The sequence below is a fragment of the Muscardinus avellanarius genome (assembly GCF_963383645.1).
Source record: "Muscardinus avellanarius genome assembly, chromosome: 1".
NCBI lineage: Eukaryota > Metazoa > Chordata > Mammalia > Rodentia > Gliridae > Muscardinus > Muscardinus avellanarius.
The window spans coordinates 236969382-236983855 of NC_137786.1; the positions used below are offsets into that span (position 1 = coordinate 236969382).

The following is a 14474-nucleotide window of genomic DNA, read 5'->3' on the forward strand; positions in this document are numbered from 1 at the left end:
TTTGTGAGGAGTGGTCTAGAGGAGGTAAGCAAGGATGATCTCAGCTCAGTAGTCCCAAGGTGGTTTCTGGCTATCTGGTCATCCTCAGGGTCCTCAGGCTGATCAAGCCCTTTATTATCTGATTGATAAAACAGATGGAGAGTGCCCTAAACTATGTTTCTCCAGACATCATATCTGTCTTGGTAGCAATTTACAGGGGAATTATAGTTTGGGGTTTTTTTTTTTTACGTTAACTCTAGGATTTCCCACAAATCTGCCCTTCATACAGCAGGGCAGAGAGAATAAATGAGACATTAAAAGGACAACTTAACTCATAATCGATTCTAGACTAACCTGGGCAAAGTGCCACCCAATTGCTCTTTTCAGAATCTGAATCTCACCTCATGAGGACATAAGGCTAGCAACAGACAAAATACTCCGTGGACTGCCCTATCTCCTCTATTTTGTATACTCCTCTGACTTGCATACTTTTAGAGCCAAAGATTGCTTCCTTAAAAACGATGTGCTGCTGGACTTGTCCTCTGCTCTATCTTCTCGTAAACAAAAGGGCCTTCTAGCCCAGACCCTGCCTCTTGAATTTTTAGTCCATCCAGAGACTACGCTTAAACCCTGGAAGAAAAACAAGGGGAACTGGTCTGGAAAGAAACTTTAGGGCTGGCGTCTGGCCGGAAGTGTGCGCGGCCAAAAGCGTGCGCGGCTGGAGGAGGACAGCGAGCGTGCTTCTGGCGTGCACAGACGCCACCTGCCGCAGGGCGCCCCTAGGCCCGCGCCCTCCGTGGCACCCACGCTGGCCGCTGCCCAGCGCTAGCTCCTCAGCCTTGGTTTCCGCGCGTCTCAGCCAAGGCCCGCCGACATGAGCAGGAAGGAAGGATCTGGAGGGTTCAGGAAGAGGAAGTGAAGGGTCCAAGAATCGCCCACCAACCCAAATAACGAAGGACTCACAAGAGATGTAAAACCAAGCAGGGTTTATTGTGCTGCAGCTCTTACTGGCAGGCCAGGGTCAAGTCTCCTTCACAAGCCTGCCATTCAGAGGAATTGTCCAGCAGCTACCAGAGGAATGATTCCTTCTGGCCAGGCTAACATTCAGCCTCTTAGACAGTAAGCAAGTGGTTGGAGCTCGACCACGAGCCCAAAACAGACCTTACTTTTATAGTCCCAGAAGGGCGTTCACATTGGGATACAGCCAATAGGTTGACACGTGCAGCCATCTTGTTCTTTGCAGCCATCTTGTTCTTTGCAACATTCTTAACAGAAACACACTTTGGAAACATTCTTAACAAGTTCCAGACACTTTGGAAACATTCTTAATGGGAAAACAAGTTCCAGACACTTTAACTTACTTCTATATCCTAATTTTATGAGGGGAATGGGATGGCCCTCTCAGTACTCTTATATTCCTAATTTTATGAGGGGAATGGATGGCCCTCTCAACACTCTTACATTCCCCCCTTTTTCTTATTCATACTGAGGAACCATCCTCAGTGGGAGGGAGTAAATTGTATTTTTGCCTGAGGACCAGAAGCTGAACGGTGTTAATGCGTTCCTTTACAAAGCTTATTAACTTATTTAGGATACATGGGCCTATTGTGAACAGGAGAAGTAGGATAATTAAAGGCCCATCAAGGGCTGTGAGGAGGGTTACCAACCATGTTGAGAAATTGAACCAGGATTTGAACCATCCTTCTTGTGATTCGCGTTTCTCTCTACGCTTGTCTAACCCTTTTCTTAGTATAGACATAGAATCTCGCACCACTCCCGTGTGGTCAGCATAGAAACAGCATTTTTTTCTTCCTAAAGCTGCACAGAGCCCTCCATTCTTTAGAAATAACAAGTCTAATCCTCGTCGATTTGGGAGGACCACCTCAGATAGAGATGTTAGAGATTTTTTTTTAAGGAGGTGATAGATCGTTCTATGTGGTCTAAATCTTCATCTACAGCTGCCCTTAGGGAGGTAAATCCTTGTTTTGGGGTGGCCATAGATGCAATACCCATTCCTGCCCTGGCAAGGCCTATGCTGAATAGAACGGCAATAGTGATGGCAGTTGTGGGTTCTCTCTGGACTCGGATGGAATTGTGCCCTCCCTGTTGATTCCATTGAATTCTTGTATCCCAATATTGGAAAAGAGTGCTTCCAGGATAGTAAAGCATGCAGGGCACAAAACTCCCGAGAGGCATTGAAAACTGCAGTAGAAAGATGTGAGGTGACTCCAGTAAGGGAACACACCCACCACATATTTCCTTTAGGGAATATTCATGCACTATTGCCCCAGGTGGGGGAGGAGACAATGGAGGTACAAAGTTTTGCTTTATTTTCTGGGACTATACCTATACAAGTTCCCTGGCCTTCTACCTTGGTTATAGTTAATCTGACTGGCTGAGTCTTCCAGTTTGAGGGTGCTTTAGAGTTTATAGTAAAGGTCCTATTTATGCCTATGGCCTCATATAAGGGTAACATGGACTCATAACACAACCAACAGGATTCAGTAAGGTTTGGGGCCATTTGATTTAAAGTATTATACATGGCCTTAAGCATACCCCACAATGGGTCTATCCATTTGGGTCTGGGGGGCATAGTAATGGTACTATTGATCTTAGAGGTGGGGGCAGGCGCTGGTCTGAGGGCCGTATTTGGGCCAATTGGTACGGGCCCATAAGCTGGTTCTATGTTAACAAGTATCTGGAGAACAACCCCACGCCGGGGTGTTTGGTCGAGCGTTAAGCCCAGGTTAGCCCGTGAACCCACTGAGTTTCTAATTTACCTTTATCAGTGAAGGTGATCTTGACCACATTATTATCCTTCCAGGCTGAATTTTTGACATAGGGGTGAATAAAATTCATTTATATAAGGCCTGGAGTTATTTTTCATTTAGTTTGTCCATCACTAGCAATAACACAGTCCCATGATGCACAGTACAGGTCTCGTATTCCCCCGCATTTCCGTTTCCACTCCCTGGTTTTAAACCCGGGGCAAGCAAAGAACCCATTTTTTTTTCTCGTGGTCTCTTGAATCCTAATCATCAGTAAGTGTTCCATGGCACTTGGAAGGGCCCTCGTTATCTCCTGGCTTGATTTTCCATTAAATACAGTCTCTACCCAAGGTCCAATCCCATCAAGCTTTAAAACAGTAGAAGTGGCAAACAGGACAACATAAGGTCCTTTCCACCTTGGTTCTAGAGTCTTTGATTGGTATCGCTTGACCCATACCATATCCCCAGGGACTGTTTCATGTTCCAGGCTTGGAAGGTTATCTTTTTTTATGATAGGCCTGTATTAGGGGCCAAATTGTTTGCTGGACCCTAGACAGCAAACATTATCTAAAATTGTTAGATAATTTGGGGCCGTTGTCTGACCCTATTATTTCTGGGATCCCGTACCGGGGGATTATTTCTTCTAATAATGCTTTAGCTACTACCTGGCTTGTCTCCCTCTTTGTAGGAAAAGCTTCCACCCAATCCGAAAAAGTATCCACTAACACCAGTAAATACTTATACCTAAACTTGCCTGGCCGTACCTCAGTGAAATCAACCTCCCAGTTTCTTCCCGGGGCCCTCCCCCGTATCCGAGTACCTGAATGTGGATTCTTCTGCAAAGCCGGCTTCATCATGATACAGCTCACACACTGTTCTACTACCTGCTGAGCTATTTTGTTTTGATGGGGAAACCGGATCTGTGCTGCAGAGAACAGAGTCAATAATTTCCTCCAGCCCAAGTGGGATGTCTGGTGAACATTGGTGAGAAGAAAATGTCTTAGTTCTTGTGGCAAAATCAGCTTTTCATCGCAGTCTCTTTGCCACTCATTGGAATTTATAGGACCCTTAGTCTGTAAATGCGTTTTTATTCAGTCCAATCCTCTGAGGAGTAGTTCGGCTGAGGCGGCAATGACGGCACTTCTGGTAGGGGCAGATTCATAGCGGCCATGGTGATGATGTTCTCTGGCTTACTCACAGCGTTAGGTTGTTGCTGTACTTCAGCCAGGTCTTCTTTTATTGCCACTCTCCTGGCCTCCGCGTCCGCTCATCGGTTGCCGATTGCTTCTGGGGTGTTAGCGGAAATGATGTCCTGGGACGTGCATTACAGCCACAGCTCTTGGCTTACTCACAGCGTTAAGTAGCCGCTGTACTTCAGCCAAGTTTTTGAGTTCTCTGCCGTCCGAAGTATGGAATCCCCACTCCCGGTAGATGGCGCCATCCACATGCACAGTTCTGAACATGTATCTGCTGTCGGTATACACGTCGACGCGTTCTCCTTCAGCTCTTTCAAGAGCCTCAGCTAGCGCCACCAATTCAGCTCTTTGGGCTGATGTTCCTGGGGGTAAGGCACTGCTCCAGATTACCGCTCCTTCTTGACTCACCACTGCTGCCCCCGCTCGCCGTTGTCCATCGTGCACGAAACTGCTCCCATCTGTATACCAGTGCAACTCACAGTTGGGCAGTGGAACATCTTGTACCTGGGAAACTTCAGACAGGACTTCTGTGCAATCATGAAGAGGTTTTTGCATGTCCAGTGTGGGCAGCAGGGTGGCTGGATTCAAGATCACTGGATCCGTGAAGGTGATCCTAGGTGAATCTAACAACAGTCCCTGGTAATGAGTTAGCCTGGCATTTGTCATCCATTTGCCTGGAGGCTGCCTCAAAACTCCTTCCACTGGGTGGGGAGCTGTTATTTGCAAATTCTGTCCAAAAGTCAACTTGTCTGCATCTTTGACAAGAACAGCTATGGCTGCAATGATGCAGAGGCATGGGAGCCACCCAGCTGCTACTGCACCCAATCTTTTTGACAAGTAGGCTACTGGCCTTTTCCATCAATAACTAATTCCTTCAGGCTCAAAGAGAATTTGAGCATTTACTTTAGTGAGTAAGTCTCTTCCCAATAGTGGAGCTGGGCTTTCAGGAACTACTAGGAATGAATGAGTGACCTGGCATTTTCCTAGATTAACAGTCCGGTCCCTTGTCCAAAAGCAGAGTTTTGATCCGGTAGCCCCCTGAACCATACTAGTTCTCTGACTATCTAGTTTTCCCCAAGGTTGGTTTAACACTGAATATTGTGCTCCAGTATCTACCATGAATCCCACTGGTTTCCCTCCACCATTCAAGTTACCCAAGACTCGGGGAGGGGAGCTGAGCCCCAACCTCCTCAGTCTTTTCCTGCTAAGAGGACTTTAGTCTGTTCCACTGCTCTTTCCCTTTGGGTTCTAAGTACATGTTGCCTTGTGCGGTGCCTTCCCTGATCCCCCAGCAGCCTTCTCCTCTCCCAGCTACCGGGCTCCTTTCTCAGCGCTTTCATTCATTTTTCACACTGGACCACCTCTCCTTCATCATGCTCTCAGCACGCGGCCCTCCTCACCTCCTCTCCATCTCCTGGACCCCTCTGATCCTGTCTCCAGCTTCACTCTCCCCTGCATGCAGAGGCGCAGGCATACCCTCGTACCCACGTCCTTTCTGCGCCATCTGTGACTTCTCTTACTGGTTCTGTAGATTCCTAACTGCACTCCTTTCATGACAGATCCCCCAGAGGCACTGCTGCACCACATTCAGGCATCTTCGCATCAGAAACACTGCCATCCGGGCATGCTCCACCTTGAAACCCATGATCATGTCCGTGTTGTCCCAAGCCATGGCTTATTTCTATCTCCTTACAGCCATAACTCCCTCATCTTTCATGTTTCCATTCAGTAAAAACCTTCTGAAAATGTACTGTAGAGCATGTGCCATTGATTATCCTGCTGAGAGCCTGTCCCCACACACTCTCATCCTCTACCCTCACACCTGCCCACACATGCACACTCCATCCTGACAAAGTGTGCCCAACACCAGCTGATTTGCTGTGGGCCACTGGCTTTCTCTTCTAATGCACTCACCTCCATCCTACCCCTCTCCTCCTCTAATTCATCCCTTCCTTTCACATCATTTCCATTAAATGCTCTCAAGAAATGTCTACCCCAGATTATCTTCCTGAGATCCTAACATGATGTGCTTTTGTTCCTTGGCTTATATTTATCTCTATCCTTGACCCCTGCCAAAAAAATTCGAGCCACTTCTTTCTGCTGCTTTCTGTTTTCCCTTGCCTGAAAGTCACGATCCTCTTTTCTAAATTTCTCCTGAACCTCTCTATCTTCCTTTCTTAATCTTTCTTTCATCCTTTCTTTTTCCTTTCTCCTTCCTTCCTTCCTTCCTTCCTTCCTTCCTTTCTTCCTTAGTCTCTCTGGTGTTAAATACTTTTTCTGTTATTTGCATCATTTCTCCCACAGTTAAGTCTCCAAAATTTTCCTGTTTGTTCAATTTCTTTCTGATATTGGGGGCTGCCTGACTAATGAAAGAAAGTATAACAGCTGATCAGTGTATGTCTACCTTTGGATCTATTGGGGTATACTGCCTATAAGCATCATACAAGCATTCTAAAGATGCGGCCAGGCTTTCTGTTTCTCTTTGAATAACAGCTTTTACCTTAAAAAATTTTTTGTAGGCTGTCTGGCATCACTTGGAGACCGGTCATTAGAGTCTGGCGGTATACTCGGAGATGCTCCCTACCTCGTTCTTCCCTGAAGTCCCAATCTGGGCATTTGAGGGGCAGGCATCATCAATTTCATTCTGAAGTGTTGTGGGTCTCCCGTTTGCGCCGAGGACATTCTTTCTAGCTTCATTGAGGATACATTCCCTTTCTTCTGTGGTGAAGAGTGTTTTCAACAGCTGCTGGCAGTCGTCCCAGGTGGGGCAATGGGTATGCATGATAGATTCTAATAACCCTATAAGACACTAGGATCTTCAGAGAAAGGGGATTTTGAGTTCTCCAGTTATAGAGGTCACTGGAGGAGAAAGGCCAATGCTGATAATGCTGATCCTCCTCTGGTCCCCCCCTGCCCAATAGCATGAACTGGGAGAACCGAGACTTCCTCCTCTTGTGTTGAGGAGGTGGGCTCCTGTTCTCCTTCCTGCCTATGGAGCCCCCTAGTTCGTGGTCTACGATCTCTGTCTTGATTCTGAGCTACAGATGCCGAAGAGGAGGGTCTAGCTACGGCACTAGGTGCATGGTCTGCCTGAATGGCCCCACCAGCTGCTTGCCCTGCCTGGGCATAGGGAGGTGGCCCAACTGTCTCAAGGTCTAGAGATGAGCTTTCTGGAAGCACTGGGGCAGAAGACTTCTCTCTATAAATATTAAAGTCATTGGAGGTCCCTTTTTCTCCTGGACTACCAGTGCTGGAGTGCTACTAGCTTGTATTAATGGCTTCAGCCAAGAAGGAGGCTTCGGAATTAAATCTTCCCAGACTAAAATATATGGATACTGATCGGGATGGCCCTGGCTACTAGGACGAGTAATGATGGTCTTGACCTTAGAAATTAGGTCGGGGGAAAATGATCCCTGTGGTGGCCACCCAATTCCAAAGGATGGCCACTCAGCCGAACACAGAGTATCAAACTTACCCTTCTTGTTAGCCAGGCCCTATTTCCGAGCCTCCTTTTGCACTTCAGAGAAGTGGGAGAGGATGAGACCCTTGAGAGTAACATATGCTTGTCTCATTGTTAAAACCAAACAACTTATTCTAGATTCTTTTTAAAATTTCTAATACTATATTTGTAAAACGTTATAACTAAAACCCTTATTATTTCTGGCCAAATTGAGTGGAGGAGTTATGAGTCTAGGGGTATGGTTTTAGACTTTGGTGGCTAGTCCTTCATCCCGAGTTGCTCCCCCCGATCCTTAAGGGCTGCAGGTGGTCGGAAAGCCACCCGGGCAACTGGTAGAAGTCCTTTGCCTGAACCAGAGTCTGGGATGGGCTCTCCTAGTATGTCAGGGCTGCAAGTGTGCTGTATTAAGGAGGGGACTTCACCAGGATGTTATCCTAGTGTCGTATGCCTCCACGATGTCTCAGGCAAACCTGCCCTCTGTAGCAGAGGTAGGCTAATCCGGAGTGCCAGCCCTTATGTGCACTCCCCTGGTGGACTGTTAGAATTTAACTTTAACAGATATCATTGCTCAACTCCACCCAAAATTGGCTGCTTTCTAACACCAATACCTTAATATCACAATCAATATCTATAAAAATGAATATCATAAATACTTAGGCATGCAAACTATCACTATTATTAAAAGAACAATTTCTAATTATAATAAACCACTGATAATAAGACATTTACTTATTTCTATTGCTGGTACCTATATTCTAATATAACATACAACAAAAAAAAGGGAATTGCAATTCCAATGACACACATCACTTGTTTCCATTCACTCCATGCTCTCCATTCACACGGACCAGTCCTTCTCACATTCACACACTTACAGCTAGGATCCTTGATGAGGCCAAATGGAGTCCAATTCACAGATGGCATATCGATCATTTCGATGACTTCCTCATTGGACACCAGGATTCCTTCTTTGCTCGAGCACAGAGGATACTACTCCTCTTTCAAAAAGCTCTTGCTTGCCGGGCGTGGTGGTGCACGTTTGTAATCCCCACGCTTGGGAGGCAGAGATAGGAGGATCGTGCAGGTTCGAAGCCAGCCACGCGCGCTGGCTTAGGAGACCCTGTTTCCAAATAAAAATGTTAAAATAGGTCTGGGAGTGTAGTCCGGAGGTAGAAGGGCAGAACCCCAGTAACCCCCCCATCCAAAATGCTCTTGCTTGGGCCCAGGGGACACAACTCCTCTTTCAAGAAGAGGCTCAAACGGAGAGCCTCCTATTGAAGGTCACTGGTCTTATGTGATGTCTCACTGCCAAGGTCTTCCTCCCCAACATGACACAGTGTCCCATGCCGGTCACAGGTGTCCCAGGGCTAAAAAGGCTAAGCCCAGGGCCAACACCCTTGAAACTGGGGGTCACTGGGCCTTACACAGCGTCCTGATGCCCAAGCCTTTTCCCCTTGTCCAAACTCTCAGGACTTACAGCGACGTCTCACAGCCTGAGGTCCAATCCAAAAGTGAAACCTCTGCCCCTTGGAAGTTGTTTGCTAAATGGGGAAGGGGCTTATCCTGAATGAAACTCCATATGAAGGGTCTGAGAATCGCCCACCAATCCAAATAATGAAGGACTCACAAGAGATGTAAAATCAAGCAGGGTTTATTGTGCTGCAGCTCTTACTGGCAGGCCAGGGTCAAGTCTCCTTCACAAGCCTGTCATTCAGAGGAATTGTCCAGCAGCTACCAGAGGAATGATTCCTTCTGGCCGAGCTAATGTTCAGCCTCTTAGACAGTAAGCAAGTGGTCGGAGCTCCACCACGAGCCCAAAACAGACCTCACTTTTATAGTCCCAGAAGGGGCGTTCACATTGGGATACAGCCAATAGGTTGACAAGTGCAGCCATCTTGTTCTTTGCAGCCATCTTGTTCTTTGCAGCTATCTTGTTCTTTACAACATTCTTAACAGAAACACACTTTGTTTTTTTTTATTGGTGCACTGTATTCATACATCATAGTGGGATACAAAAAAACTTTTGTAGACATACATGCATACATCGCCCAGTCAGCCCCCACCTGATCCCCACCCCATTCCCTCCCCATCCCTCCTTCCCATGCTTGGCTTAGTGGTTGACATCTAGTATTATAGCAATTTATCCAAAATTAAAAATGATAATCTCACATAACAGTTTCATTTGTCTGATACCAAGCTTTTGATAAAGATAACATTTCAATATTTCTTTTTGCTTTCTTTCTTACCAGAGAATATTTTTTCTTCTTTTTTTAGTTGAAACTGTCATATATTTATATATTTATTTTTCAGAAAAAAAATCTATCCTAATATGGAATATGGACTCTAGATACCCAAAACAATCTCGAAAAAGAACAAAGCTAGAAGAGATATATATTTTCTGATTTGAAACCATATAAAGCTACAATAATTGAAACAGTGTAGTACTGTTCTAAAGGCAGATATATAAACCATTGGAGTTAAATAAAAGCCTAAAGATAAATTCTTCCATATATTGTCAAGTTATTTTTGACAAGGTTTCCACAAACATTTGGTGGTGGAAATAATAATCTTTTAACTAAATATTGTTGAAAAATAATAATTACACGAAAAAGAATAAAATTGGACCCTTACCTAATCCCATATACAAATATTAACTCAAAATAGATAAAAGACCTAAATATAAATCTTAAGACTATAAACTTTTAGAAGAAAATCTGGGTCATAAAACCTCACAACACTGAAATTGGCAGTGATTTCTTGGATATGATTTCAATGGCAAAGGCAACAGAAGAGTATACAATCTCCCTAAAAAAAATTTATATCCAAAGACAATGTAAACAGAGTTAAAAGTTACTGATAGAATGGGATAAAATATTTCCAAATGCTATATCTGAAGGTATATTAACATTCCAACTAGAAATCCTAAAAATTAACAACAATAAAGGCAAACAATACCATTTAGAGATAGGTAAAAGACTAACATAAATAATGAATCTCCACAGATAACCAATCTTAGTTGTCTGTTGGATGGAAACTCTTGTTTCTCTGGTTCTGGCGTGTGTTACCTATTTCTTCTTTGTAGTTAATCTCTTTGAGTATTTTCTCTAGTGCTGGTTTTGAAGACATAAATTCCTTCAGTTTCTGTTTGTCATGGAAGCTTCTTATTTCTCCATCTAATTTGATAGAAAGTTTTGCTGGGTAGGAAATTTTTGGCTGGAAGTTGTTTTCTTTCAGAGTTTGGAATATGTTACTCCAAGCCCTTCTGGCTCTCATGACTTGGCTTGGGAAGTCTGGAGTGATTCTAATTGGCTTGCCTCTGAATGTCACTTGTCCCTTTGTTTTTGTTGCCTTTAAGATTCTCTGCTTGGCTTCCACATTGGTCATTTTGACAGTTATGTGGCATGGGGATCCTCTTCTCTGATCCTGTCTAAAGGGAGTTCTATAAGTTTCCTGGACCTGTGTATCGACCTCTTGCCCTATGTTTGGAAAATTTTCTGCTATTACTTCCTTGAAGAGATTGTTGATCCCTTTGGTGTCACCTTCTTTTCCCTCCTCTATTCCAATTATTCTTAGGTTAGCTCTCTTAAAATGGACCCATATTTCTTCAATGTCAGATTTCTACTGTCGGATTTTTTTTTCTAGATTAGAAACTATGTGTTCATTTTTGGAATGATCATCTTCTAAGAGCAAGATTCTATTCTCCATGTGGTCTAATCGGTTGTTTGTACTTTGAATTGAGGCCTTTACTTCATTAATTGCATCCTTTATCTCTCTTTGGCTCTCTCTGAATTCTTTTCGAAACACCTCTATTATTTCTATAGTTATTTTCCTGATTTGATCTTCTAGAAATCTCTGAATTTCTGTTTTTTCAGGTTCTGATGTTGTGGGGTTGTGGGCATTCATTGCTCCATTGTTATTCCTCTTTCCCATGATTTCGGAAGTTTGTGCCTTCTCTGGGTTCTTCCCTTGGGTCACTACGAGTTCACTTAAGGTGCTCTGGATCTCGAGTCTGTGGTATCTCAGACCCCACTACTCCTTTACTGGGTTGTATCGCAGAGTCTCCAACCCAGGGAGTCAATCGAGGCTGCTTTAGACCATGGGGGGTGCCAGGTTGGGCGTTCTCCTATGGTGTGATATCTCTGCCACCGCCACTCCCCCACTGGGTCAAGTCCCTGGGAGTACAGTACTGGGATTTCTCCTCTAGGGGCTGCAATTTGACTCACTGTTGTTGAGTACACAGATGGAGCTGTAGTGGACCCAGTGGATTCGCTGCTGCTCAGAAACACACTTTGGAAACATTGTTAACAGGAAAACAAGTTCCAGACACTTTAACTTACTTCTGTATCCTAATTTTATAAGGGGTATGGGATGGCCCTCTCAATACTCTTACAGAAGCAGGACAACTTCCCACACAGCCAAAGGGGAGACGGGAGGAAGTGAATTCCTCTTCGCCGCGATGCTGGCCTTCAAGTCATTTCAGCTGGAACTGGACACGAGGCACAACACATAGGAGAGGCTGGTGGAACTCAGTCGCGACATCACTGTCAGAGCAAAAGACACTTTCTCTTCTCCATAGGATTAGCAGTATCAAAGCACCCAGCTGATGTTCTGAAAGTTCCCAGTATCTTGATCGTAGTGCTCCTGATATGGAAGAAATATTGACAGAATCGGAGATTAAATTGGACGGTGCCAGACAAAAATACTGCAGGTGGCGCAGGAGCTGTGGGGAGAGGACCTGCACCAGTTCCACCGCGCCATCACTGCAGGCCTGCAGGAATACGTGGAGGCTGTCTCCTTCCCACACTTCAGTAAAGCACGGTCACTAGTCAGTATGGATGAAATTAACCAGCAGAAAACAGTGGGAAAGAAAACAAGACTTCCTCCTCTGATGCTCGGATAAGCGGCCTGTCACCTGGAGACTGAAAGTCACACCTGTCCATTACCTCATGGGCGTGGCCGACCTGACCAAGAGCTGATGGCATGTGCATCACCAGCGTGGGCCACGGGGACTCACACGCCCTTGGAAGTGAGCCAGTTGTTGCTCCAGGTGTATGACGGGTTCTCCTTCATTAGCAACACTGGGCATTAGGAGGTTTCCAAGAAACTGAACACCCTGAAACCCAGCCTGGTCAAGGTGGAGAACACCTGCTACGCCCTCAGAGTCCGGGGCTCGGAGATCCCGAAGCACTCGCTGGCTGAGTGTTCTTGGCCAAGATGGACATGATGGATCAAGAGGAGGGCCTCTCCTAGGCACCGCTCTCGGGAGCTCTGAGGCAGCTCCTTCCAGAGACGCCCTGGCGTTGCCCTTGACTCGGCCGTGGCATTAGCGTCTTGTAGCCCCTTCTCATTGGTCAGCAGCTGTAAGTGTTTGCGTATGTGCCTGTTTTCTTTGTGACCAGAATTTTTTGTTTTTCTGTGGTCTGTGAACACACTCACGTTGCACTTTGTGCTGGCCCTATTTTCATTTACTTTGCACTTAAGTTTGTGGTTTTGTTCTAGATAGGAAGGGTTTTCTAGTTAAACTTCTGGACCTGAGCTTCCTGTTGGAATTCCTTGGCAAAAATCGTGCCAGGCCTCTAAAATAGGCTTAAGCTGTGGAACAAGAATTAAAAATTAAGCCGGGCGTGGTAGCACAAACTTTTAATCCCAGCATTCTGGAGGCTGAGACAGGAGGATCGCGGTTCGTGGGCAGCCTCAGCTACTTAGGCCCTTTGCAACTCAGTGAGACCCTGTTTCAAAGTAAAGAATAAAAAATAGGGCTGGGGGTGTAGCTCAGAGGTCGAATGCTGCTGGGTTCCATCCCCAGACCCACCAAAAAATAATAATAATTAAAAATTAATAAGCTAGCCGGGCGCTTGGGAGGCTGAGACAGGAGGATTGTGCAGGTTCGGAGCCAGCCTCAGCTACTTAGTGAGGCTCTCAGCAACTAGTGAGACCCTGTTTCCAAATAAAAAATAAAAAAGGTCTGGGAGTATAGCCCGGAACTAGAAAGCCTCTGGGTTCCATCCCCAGTACCACCAAAAAAAAAAAAAAAAAAAAAAAAATTAATAAGCCATCAATATTTTTTAAGTACAAATTTTGAGGCATTATAGTGAGAATTCATATAAAGTTCTGGGTAATTTTAAGTCATTTTGAATTTTATGAAACAGAGTTCCAGAGAAATTGACAAATACTTGATGTTAGTTTCCTCGTTTATTTTTAGTCCTGATCACAGAAGAGCTGATGGGGAATTTGAGCTGATATTTTACTATTTTCACTGGTGAGGTTGAGTTGAATTATATACTTGTACATAAAACAGACTTTTCGTAGTGATAACTTAGCAGGTTTTTGTCATTCGGTAGGTATGTTTGTAGGCTCTCCTACTCTCTCCTCTATTAGAGATTACATATAAAGAGTTACCATGAAACTAAAGTCCTAAGCTAATCTAAACTTTTATATTTATCCCCTGGTATTAATTGATAAAGTTGCCAAAGAAAATTTATTCTGTACAATTCAGCAATAAGACAGTTGTCAGCACAGCCTGCCCGCTCAGCTGCACGGTGAGACAGTGTCAGCAGAGTTGGGAACCGGGATGTGCGGCGCGGCACCTACAGAGCAGGCTCCTGGCTGGTGGCACTGGCCGGTACTAAACTAAATTTTGGTTTGGGGAAGATTATCTGTAAGGGGTGCTTCCTTGCAAATGTGATTTTTCAAAAAGTGTTGTGTAAAGGAAAATAAAGCCCAGTCACGTGAGCCTGGCGCTCAAGGCTGCAGTGGTGGAGGGATCTGGTGTCCCTGTGCTAGGAGACGCGGTGGAAGTGTTCCTCTGACACCTGCCTTGTTACTCTCCCACCTGAATTTGCATTTGCAATGTTAAAAGCAAAATAATGATAGGTTGGTGAATTTAAAATAAGACATTTAAAATAAGTCTTTTTGGGGAGTGGTGAGTTGGCCCGGGCTACCCTCCCCACCATGCCATTTTAGCATGGGGCTGTAACTATTTTCTGTATTTCTATCTTTCTAATAAACTTCTTTAAATCTTCAAAACAAATAAGTCTTTTGAATAAAATATTAAAATTTTAAAAAAGAAAC

The 14474-nt window shown here is 44.8% G+C and overlaps 1 pseudogene across 1 annotated transcript; it reads left to right on the forward strand.

The window, feature by feature from the left end:
* Positions 1 to 853: 853 nt before the first annotated feature.
* On the forward strand, positions 854 to 12653 carry LOC308261680 (translin-associated protein X-like; annotated as a pseudogene). The gene is made up of 3 exons: positions 854 to 892; positions 11796 to 11995; positions 12026 to 12653. The product of its transcript is annotated as a translin-associated protein X-like (transcript).
* Positions 12654 to 14474: the final 1821 nt, after the last annotated feature.